We start from the raw sequence: 10031 nt of genomic DNA, 5'->3' as shown, positions 1-10031 counted from the left end.
GTAACCATGGACCATTGGTTCCATGCAGCCGTGTCACAATGGGCTCCTTGATTCCATGATTCCCCACGGTGTCACAATGGAGCCTTGTTTCTAGGAGGTTCTGTACTGTCACAATTGCCTCCTTGATGCCATCAGCCCCTGCAGTGTCACAATGGCTCCTTGGTTCCATGAGGAACACAATAGCTTGGCATAAGCATTGAGCAACAGCTGCTGAACACACCTGGCAACATCTGCTTGCATCAAAAGAGGGCTTCAAGCTGACAATGGCACCAGCAGCTTCCATCTGCAACAGAGACCCAGGAAAGGACAGGCTATGCCGGTTTGGACAAATGTGGAGGAAAATATCCTCTGATAGAAGGCAGGTTACACCCAGCCCTCCCCCACCAGGTTTTTGGAAAAAAGAACTTTCCTGGGAAGAAAGTGAAAGAGATAAAAACTATTTTTTTAACAAACACACAGGAAAAGGATAGCAATGCTAAATATTAAAAGCTCTCGCTGTGCAGAGAAAGCTGGGATAATTTGAGAGTCCTTCCGTGTTTCGGTGGGGTCTCCTGAAACATCCATAGACAGCGAGGCCCGTGCAAAGAAACAGGGAGCGATTCTTGAGAGAAGTTTCAGAGCTCTTTCTTCTCCAGCCACATGGGCGGGGCACTGCCAAAGAACTGAGCAATCACAGCACAACCAGGGCCCTCCTCGCACAGGGCAACACAAAATAAGCAGTGCTGAACAGGATTAGGGCACATGTAAGCAGGGAGCAGGGAGACCCCCGTGCCCAGGCCATGCCTCTACCCCAGGGTCCCCTCTCCCATGACCGCATGGCAGGAGGGAGGAACCCCAACACTTCCGTAGGTGTAGTCTCTCTCCTCCTCCTTGCAGCTGGCTCATGGGCCCACATTCAGGGCCCCCACCTCGGGAGAAAATTCTCCCAATGTGCTCTGATGTTGAAAGAGTCAAGAAGAGAAGAAGGGAAAAAAACCCCCAAAAAGTCCCAGGAAAACAAAGTTCAACTCTCCATCTCCCCCCAGAGAAAAGGAGCTGAAAACTGGCTAAAAAGAAACAAAGTTGCTTCCTCTGCTCTTGCTGCAAGCAGGATGCAGAGGAGTGTGTATGTGTGTCCTTGAACAAACGCTCTGAGAAATTTGTCCGGTTTTTTTTCCTCTCCCCCCTCTCAGGCTCAGTTGAAAGGCACAGAAATGCACAAAGTTCACTTCTGGGCATAGAGCAGCAATAGGGGATACACACGATAAAGTCACCCCAAGACACAGGGACAGAGAATTCAGTGGAAAGACTCCGAGAATTCTGCTCCCAGAGATCATTCATTCCTGCTCACCCTGACCCTTGTAGAAAGGGGACATCGTTCCAGGCAGCCTGTACTGAGCATGTGGCTCCTGAGTGGGGTTTGTTGTTTAGGAAACCTGCTCCGGCTTTTCCATTCTTTCCTTGCAAACAGGAAAACTTCTCCTGGGGCTGTGTGCAGGCAGAGCCCTGAGGAGAGCAGGTGGCACATGGTGCGCTGGGCTGGGACAGCCAGCTGCAGAGCTCAAGGGAAGAAGCCCAAAGTGTCACAATGGCTCCTTGCCTTCCCATGCAACACCTGGGTCACAATGGTCTCCTTGATTCCATGAGGCCCCACTGTGTCACAATGGCTCCTTGGTTCCATCAGGTTCCGCAGTGTCACCATGGTCTCCTTTGATCCGCACTGTCATCATGGACAATTGGTTCCATGAGGCCCCGCAGTGTCACAATGGTCCCTTGGTTCCATAGCTTTGACGTTGTAACAATGGACTCCTTGCTTCTATGAGCTAGCCTGCTTTTTGCAGAGGTGTCTTTGGTTCCAACAAGGCCCCGCTGTGTCTCAGTGCACCCTGGCTTCCATGTGGATCTGGAGTATCACAAAGGCTCCTTGGTTCCACCAGGTCCTGCTGTGTCACAATGGGTCCTGTGGTCCCTGAGGCCCTCCAAAGTCATTGTGGAGGCTTGCTTCCATGAGGTTCCATTATGTGCCAGTGGTCATCTTGGTTCCAGGAGTTTCCTTAGTGTCACAATGCTCTCCATGCTTCCATTAGGCCCTGCTTTGCCACAATGGTCCCCTTGTTTCCATGAGGCCCCGCTGTGTCACAATGGACCTATGGTTCCATGATGTTGCGTGGTGTCACCGTGCTCTTCTTGAATCCGCAGTGTAACCATGGACCATTGGTTCCATGTGGCCTGGCCGTGTCACAATGGGCTCCTTGATTCCATGATTCTCCACGGTGTCACAATGGAGCCTTGTTTCTAGGAGGTTCTGTACTGTCACAATTGCCTCCTTGATGCCATCAGCCCCTGCAGTGTCACAATGGCTCCTTGGTTCCATGAGGAACACAATAGCTTGGCATAAGCATTGAGCAACAGCTGCTGAACACACCTGGCAACATCTGCTTGCATCAAAAGAGGGCTTCAAGCTGACAATGGCACCAGCAGCTTCCATCTGCAACAGACACCCAGGGAAAGGACAGGCTGTGCCGGTTTGGACAAATGTGGAGGAAAATATCCTCTGATAGAAGGCAGGTTACACCCAGCCCTCCCCCACCAGGTTTTTGGAAAAAAGAACTTTCCTGGGAAGAAAGTGAAAGAGATAAAAACTATTTTTTTAACAAACACACAGGAAAAGGATAGCAATGCTAAATATTAAAAGCTCTCGCTGTGCAGAGAAAGCTGGGATAATTTGAGAGTCCTTCCGTGTTTCGGTGGGGTCTCCTGAAACATCCATAGACAGCGAGGCCCGTGCAAAGAAACAGGGAGCGATTCTTGAGAGAAGTTTCAGAGCTCTTTCTTCTCCAGCCACATGGGCGGGGCACTGCCAAAGAACTGAGCAATCACAGCACAACCAGGGCCCTCCTCGCACAGGGCAACACAAAATAAGCAGTGCTGAACAGGGTTAGGGCACATGTGAGCAGGGAGCAGGGAGACCCCCGTGCCCAGGCCATGCCTCTACCCCAGGGTCCCCTCTCCCATGACCTCATGGCAGGGGGGAGGAACCCCAACACTTCCGTAGGTGTAGTCTCTCTCCTCCTCCTTGCAGCTGGCTCATGGGCCCACATTCAGGGCCCCCACCTCGGGAGAAAATTCTCCCAATGTGCTCTGATGTTGAAAGAGTCAAGAAGAGAAGAAGGGGAAAAAACCCCCGAAGTCCCAGGAAAACAAAGTTCAACTCTCCATCTCCCCCCAGAGAAAAGGAGCTGAAAACTGGCTAAAAAGAAACAAAGTTGCTTCCTCTGCTCTTGCTGCAAGCAGGATGCAGAGGAGTGTGTATGTGTGTCCTTGAACAAACGCTCTGAGAAGTCTGTCCGGTTTTTTTTCCTCTCCCCCCTCTCAGGCTCAGTTGAAAGGCACAGAAATGCACAAAGTTCACTTCTGGGCATAGAGCAGCAATAGGGGATACACATGATAAAGTCACCCCAAGACACAGGGACAGAGAATTCAGTGGAAAGACTCCGAGAATTCTGCTCCCAGAGATCATTCATTCCTGCTCACACTGACCCTTGTAGAAAGGGGACATCGTTCCAGGCAGCCTGTACTGAGCATGTGGCTCCTGAGTGGGGTTTGTTGTTTAGGAAACCTGCTCCGGCTTTTCCATTCTTTCCTTGCAAACAGGAAAACTTCTCCTGGGGCTGTGTGCAGGCAGAGCCCTGAGGAGAGCAGGTGGCACATGGTGCGCTGGGCTGGGACAGCCAGCTGCAGAGCTCAAGGGAAGAAGCCCAAAGTGTCACAATGGCTCCTTGCCTTCACATGCAACACCTGGGTCACAATGGTCTCCTTGATTCCATGAGGCCCCACTGTGTCACAATGGCTCCTTGGTTCCATCAGGTTCCGCAGTGTCACCATGGTCTCCTTTGATCCGCACTGTCATCATGGACAATTGGTTCCATGAGGCCCCGCAGTGTCACAATGGTCCCTTGCTTCCATAGGTTTGATGTTGTAACAAAGGACTCCTTGTTTCTATGAGCTAGCCTGCTTTTTGCAGAGGTGTCTTTGGTTCCAACAAGGCCCCGCTGTGTCTCAGTGCACCCTGGCTTCCATGTGGATCTGGAGTATCACAAAGGCTCATTGGTTCCACCAGGTCCTGCTGTGTCACAATGGGTCCTGTGGTCCCTGAGGCCCTCCAAAACCATCGTGGAGGCTTGCTTCCATGAGGTTCCATTATGTGCCAGTGGTCATCTTGGTTCCAGGAGTTTCCTTAGTGTCACAATGCCCTCCATGCTTCCATTAGGCCCTGCTTTGCCACAATGGTCCCCTTGTTTCCATGAGGCCCCGCTGTGTCACAATGGACCTATGGTTCCGTGATGTTGCGTGGTGTCACCGTGCTCTTCTTGAATCCGCAGTGTAACAATGGACCATTGGTTCCATGTGGCCTGGCCGTGTCACAATGGGCTCCTTGATTCCATGATTCCCCACGGTGTCACAATGGAGCCTTGTTTCTAGGAGGTTCTGTACTGTCACAATTGCCTCCTTGATGCCATCAGCCCCTGCAGTGTCACAATGGCTCCTTGGTTCCATGAGGAACACAACAGCTTGGCATAAGCATTGAGCAACAGCTGCTGAACACACCTGGCAACATCTGCTTGCATCAAAAGAGGGCTTCAAGCTGAGAATGGCACCAGCAGCTTCCATCTGCAACAGAGACCCAGGAAAGGACAGGCTGTGCCGGTTTGGACAAATGTGGAGGAAAATATCCTCTGATAGAAGGCAGGTTACACCCAGCCCTCCCCCACCAGCTTCGGGAAAAAAGAATTTTCCTGGGAAGAAAGTGAAAGAGATAAAAACCATTTTTTTAACAAACACCCAGGAAAAGGATAACAATGCTAAATATTAAAGGCTCTCGCTGTGCAGAGAAAGCTGGGATAATTTGAGAGTCCTTCTGTGTTTCGGTGGGGTCTCCTGAAACATCCATAGACAGCGAGGCCCGTGCAAAGAAACAGGGAGCGATTCTTGAGAGAAGTTTCAGAGCTCTTTCTTCTCCAGCCACATGGGCGGGGCACTGCCAAAGAACTGAGCAATCACAGCACAACCAGGGCCCTCCTCGCACAGGGCAACACAAAATAAGCAGTGCTGAACAGGATTAGGGCACATGTGAGCAGGGAGCAGGGAGACCCCGTGCCCAGGCCATGCCTCTACCCCAGGGTCCCCTCTCCCATGACCGCATGGCAGGAGGGAGGAACCCCAACACTTCCGTAGGTGTAGTCTCTCTCCTCCTCCTTGCAGCTGGCTCATGGGCCCACATTCAGGGCCCCCACCTCGGGAGAAAATTCTCCCAATGTGCTCTGATGTTGAAAGAGTCAAGAAGAGAAGAAGGGAAAAAAAACCCCCGAAGTCCCAGGAAAACAAAGTTCAACTCTCCATCTCCCCCCAGAGAAAAGGAGCTGAAAACTGGCAAAAAAGAAACCAAGTTGCTTCCTCTGCTCTTGCTGCAAGCAGGATGCAGAGGAGTGTGTATGTGTCTCCTTGAAAAAATGCTCTGAGAAGTTTGTCCGGTTTTTTTCCTCTCCCCCCTCTCAGGCCCAGTTGAAAGGCACAGAAACGCACAAAGTTCACTTCTGGGCATAGAGCAGCAATAGGGGATACACACAATAAAGTCACCCCAAGACACAGGGACAGAGAATTCAGTGGAAAGACTCCGAGAATTCTGCTCCCAGAGATCATTCATTCCTGCTCACCCTGACCCTTGTAGAAAGGGGACATCGTTCCAGGCAGCCTGTACTGAGCATGTGGCTCCTGAGTGGGGTTTGTTGTTTAGGAAACCTGCTCCGGCTTTTCCATTCTTTCCTTGCAAACAGGAAAACTTCTCCTGGGGCTGTGTGCAGGCAGAGCCCTGAGGAGAGCAGGTGGCACATGGTGCGCTGGGCTGGGACAGCCAGCTGCAGAGCTCAAGGGAAGAAGCCCAAAGTGTCACAATGGCTCCTTGCCTTCCCATGCAACACCTGGGTCACAATGGTCTCCTTGATTCCATGAGGCCCCACTGTGTCACAATGGCTCCTTGGTTCCATCAGGTTCCGCAGTGTCACCATGGTCTCCTTTGATCCGCACTGTCATCATGGACAATTGGTTCCATGAGGCCCCGCAGTGTCACAATGGTCCCTTGGTTCCATAGCTTTGACGTTGTAACAATGGACTCCTTGCTTCTATGAGCTAGCCTGCTTTTTGCAGAGGTGTCTTTGGTTCCAACAAGGCCCCGCTGTGTCTCAGTGCACCCTGGCTTCCATGTGGATCTGGAGTATCACAAAGGCTCCTTGGTTCCACCAGGTCCTGCTGTGTCACAATGGGTCCTGTGGTCCCTGAAGCCCTCCAAAGTCATTGTGGAGGCTTGCTTCCATGAGGTTCCATTATGTGCCAGTGGTCATCTTGGTTCCAGGAGTTTCCTTAGTGTCACAATGCTCTCCATGCTTCCATTAGGCCCTGCTTTGCCACAATGGTCCCCTTGTTTCCATGAGGCCCCGCTGTGTCACAATGGACCTATGGTTCCATGATGTTGCGTGGTGTCACCGTGCTCTTCTTGAATCCGCCGTGTAACCATGGACCATTGGTTCCATGCAGCCGTGTCACAATGGGCTCCTTGATTCCATGATTCCCCACGGTGTCACAATGGAGCCTTGTTTCTAGGAGGTTCTGTACTGTCACAATTGCCTCCTTGATGCCATCAGCCCCTGCAGTGTCACAATGGCTCCTTGGTTCCATGAGGAACACAATAGCTTGGCATAAGCATTGAGCAACAACTGCTGAACACACCTGGCAACATCTGCTTGCATCAAAAGAGGGCTTCAAGCTGACAATGGCACCAGCAGCTTCCATCTGCAACAGAGACCCAGGAAAGGACAGGCTGTGCCGGTTTGGACAAATGTGGAGGAAAATATCCTCTGATAGAAGGCAGGTTACACCCAGCCCTCCCCCACCAGGTTTTTGGAAAAAAGAACTTTCCTGGGAAGAAAGTGAAAGAGATAAAAACTATTTTTTTAACAAACACACAGGAAAAGGATAACAATGCTAAATATTAAAAGCTCAGGCTGTGCAGAGAAAGCTGGGATAATTTGAGAGTCCTTCTGTGTTTCGGTGGGGTCTCCTGAAACATCCATAGACAGCGAGGCCCGTGCAAAGAAACAGGGAGCGATTCTTGAGAGAAGTTTCAGAGCTCTTTCTTCTCCAGCCACATGGGCGGGGCACTGCCAAAGAACTGAGCAATCACAGCACAACCAGGGCCCTCCTCGCACAGGGCAACACAAAATAAGCAGTGCTGAACAGGGTTAGGGCACATGTGAGCAGGGAGCAGGGAGACCCCGTGCCCAGGCCATGCCTCTACCCCAGGGTCCCCTCTCCCATGACCGCATGGCAGGGGGGAGGAACCCCAACACTTCCGTAGGTGTAGTCTCTCTCCTCCTCCTTGCAGCTGGCTCATGGGCCCACATTCAGGGCCCCCACCTCGGGAGAAAATTCTCCCAATGTGCTCTGATGTTGAAAGAGTCAAGAAGAGAAGAAGGGAAAAAAAACCCCCGAAGTCCCAGGAAAACAAAGTTCAACTCTCCATCTCCCCCCAGAGAAAAGGAGCTGAAAACTGGCAAAAAAGAAACCAAGTTGCTTCCTCTGCTCTTGCTGCAAGCAGGATGCAGAGGAGTGTGTATGTGTGTCCTTGAAAAAACGCTCTGAGAAGTTTGTCCGGTTTTTTTCCTCTCCCCCCTCTCAGGCTCAGTTGAAAGGCACAGAAACGCACAAAGTTCACTTCTGGGCATAGAGCAGCAATAGGGGATACACACAATAAAGTCACCCCAAGACACAGGGACAGAGAATTCAGTGGAAAGACTCCGAGAATTCTGCTCCCAGAGATCATTCATTCCTGCTCACACTGACCCTTGTAGAAAGGGGACATCGTTCCAGGCAGCCTGTACTGAGCATGTGGCTCCTGAGTGGGGTTTGTTGTTTAGGAAACCTGCTCCGGCTTTTCCATTCTTTCCTTGCAAACAGGAAAACTTCTCCTGGGGCTGTGTGCAGGCAGAGCCCTGAGGAGAGCAGGTGGCACATGGTGCGCTGGGCTGGGACAGCCAGCTGCAGAGCTCAAGGGAAGAAGCCCAAAGTGTCACAATGGCTCCTTGCCTTCCCATGCAACACCTGGGTCACAATGGTCTCCTTGATTCCATGAGGCCCCACTGTGTCACAATGGCTCCTTGGTTCCATCAGGTTCCGCAGTGTCACCATGGTCTCCTTTGATCCGCACTGTCATCATGGACAATTGGTTCCATGAGGCCCCGCAGTGTCACAATGGTCCCTTGGTTCCATAGCTTTGACGTTGTAACAATGGACTCCTTGCTTCTATGAGCTAGCCTGCTTTTTGCAGAGGTGTCTTTGGTTCCAACAAGGCCCCGCTGTGTCTCAGTGCACCCTGGCTTCCATGTGGATCTGGAGTATCACAAAGGCTCCTTGGTTCCACCAGGTCCTGCTGTGTCACAATGGGTCCTGTGGTCCCTGAGGCCCTCCAAAGTCATTGTGGAGGCTTGCTTCCATGAGGTTCCATTATGTGCCAGTGGTCATCTTGGTTCCAGGAGTTTCCTTAGTGTCACAATGCTCTCCATGCTTCCATTAGGCCCTGCTTTGCCACAATGGTCCCCTTGTTTCCATGAGGCCCCGCTGTGTCACAATGGACCTATGGTTCCATGATGTTGCGTGGTGTCACCGTGCTCTTCTTGAATCCGCAGTGTAACCATGGACCATTGGTTCCATGCAGCCGTGTCACAATGGGCTCCTTGATTCCATGATTCCCCACGGTGTCACAATGGAGCCTTGTTTCTAGGAGGTTCTGTACTGTCACAATTGCCTCCTTGATGCCATCAGCCCCTGCAGTGTCACAATGGCTCCTTGGTTCCATGAGGAACACAATAGCTTGGCATAAGCATTGAGCAACAGCTGCTGAACACACCTGGCAACATCTGCTTGCATCAAAAGAGGGCTTCAAGCTGACAATGGCACCAGCAGCTTCCATCTGCAACAGAGACCCAGGAAAGGACAGGCTATGCCGGTTTGGACAAATGTGGAGGAAAATATCCTCTGATAGAAGGCAGGTTACACCCAGCCCTCCCCCACCAGGTTTTTGGAAAAAAGAACTTTCCTGGGAAGAAAGTGAAAGAGATAAAAACTATTTTTTTAACAAACACACAGGAAAAGGATAGCAATGCTAAATATTAAAAGCTCTCGCTGTGCAGAGAAAGCTGGGATAATTTGAGAGTCCTTCCGTGTTTCGGTGGGGTCTCCTGAAACATCCATAGACAGCGAGGCCCGTGCAAAGAAACAGGGAGCGATTCTTGAGAGAAGTTTCAGAGCTCTTTCTTCTCCAGCCACATGGGCGGGGCACTGCCAAAGAACTGAGCAATCACAGCACAACCAGGGCCCTCCTCGCACAGGGCAACACAAAATAAGCAGTGCTGAACAGGATTAGGGCACATGTAAGCAGGGAGACCCCCCGTGCCCAGGCCATGCCTCTACCCCAGGGTCCCCTCTCCCATGACCTCATGGCAGGAGGGAGGAACCCCAACACTTCCGTAGGTGTAGTCTCTCTCCTCCTCCTTGCAGCTGGCTCATGGGCCCACATTCAGGGCCCCCACCTCGGGAGAAAATTCTCCCAATGTGCTCTGATGTTGAAAGAGTCAAGAAGAGAAGAAGGGAAAAAAAACCCCCGAAGTCCCAGGAAAACAAAGTTCAACTCTCCATCTCCCCCCAGAGAAAAGGAGCTGAAAACTGGCAAAAAAGAAACCAAGTTGCTTCCTCTGCTCTTGCTGCAAGCAGGATGCAGAGGAGTGTGTATGTGTCTCCTTGAAAAAATGCTCTGAGAAGTTTGTCCGGTTTTTTTCCTCTCCCCCCTCTCAGGCCCAGTTGAAAGGCACAGAAACGCACAAAGTTCACTTCTGGGCATAGAGCAGCAATAGGGGATACACACAATAAAGTCACCCCAAGACACAGGGACAGAGAATTCAGTGGAAAGACTCCGAGAATTCTGCTCCCAGAGATCATTCATT

This window comes from Aphelocoma coerulescens, unplaced genomic scaffold, assembly GCF_041296385.1.
Source record: "Aphelocoma coerulescens isolate FSJ_1873_10779 unplaced genomic scaffold, UR_Acoe_1.0 HiC_scaffold_154, whole genome shotgun sequence".
In the NCBI taxonomy this organism is placed as follows: Eukaryota; Metazoa; Chordata; class Aves; order Passeriformes; family Corvidae; genus Aphelocoma; species Aphelocoma coerulescens.
Note: the sequence above shows the minus strand (reverse complement) of the source record.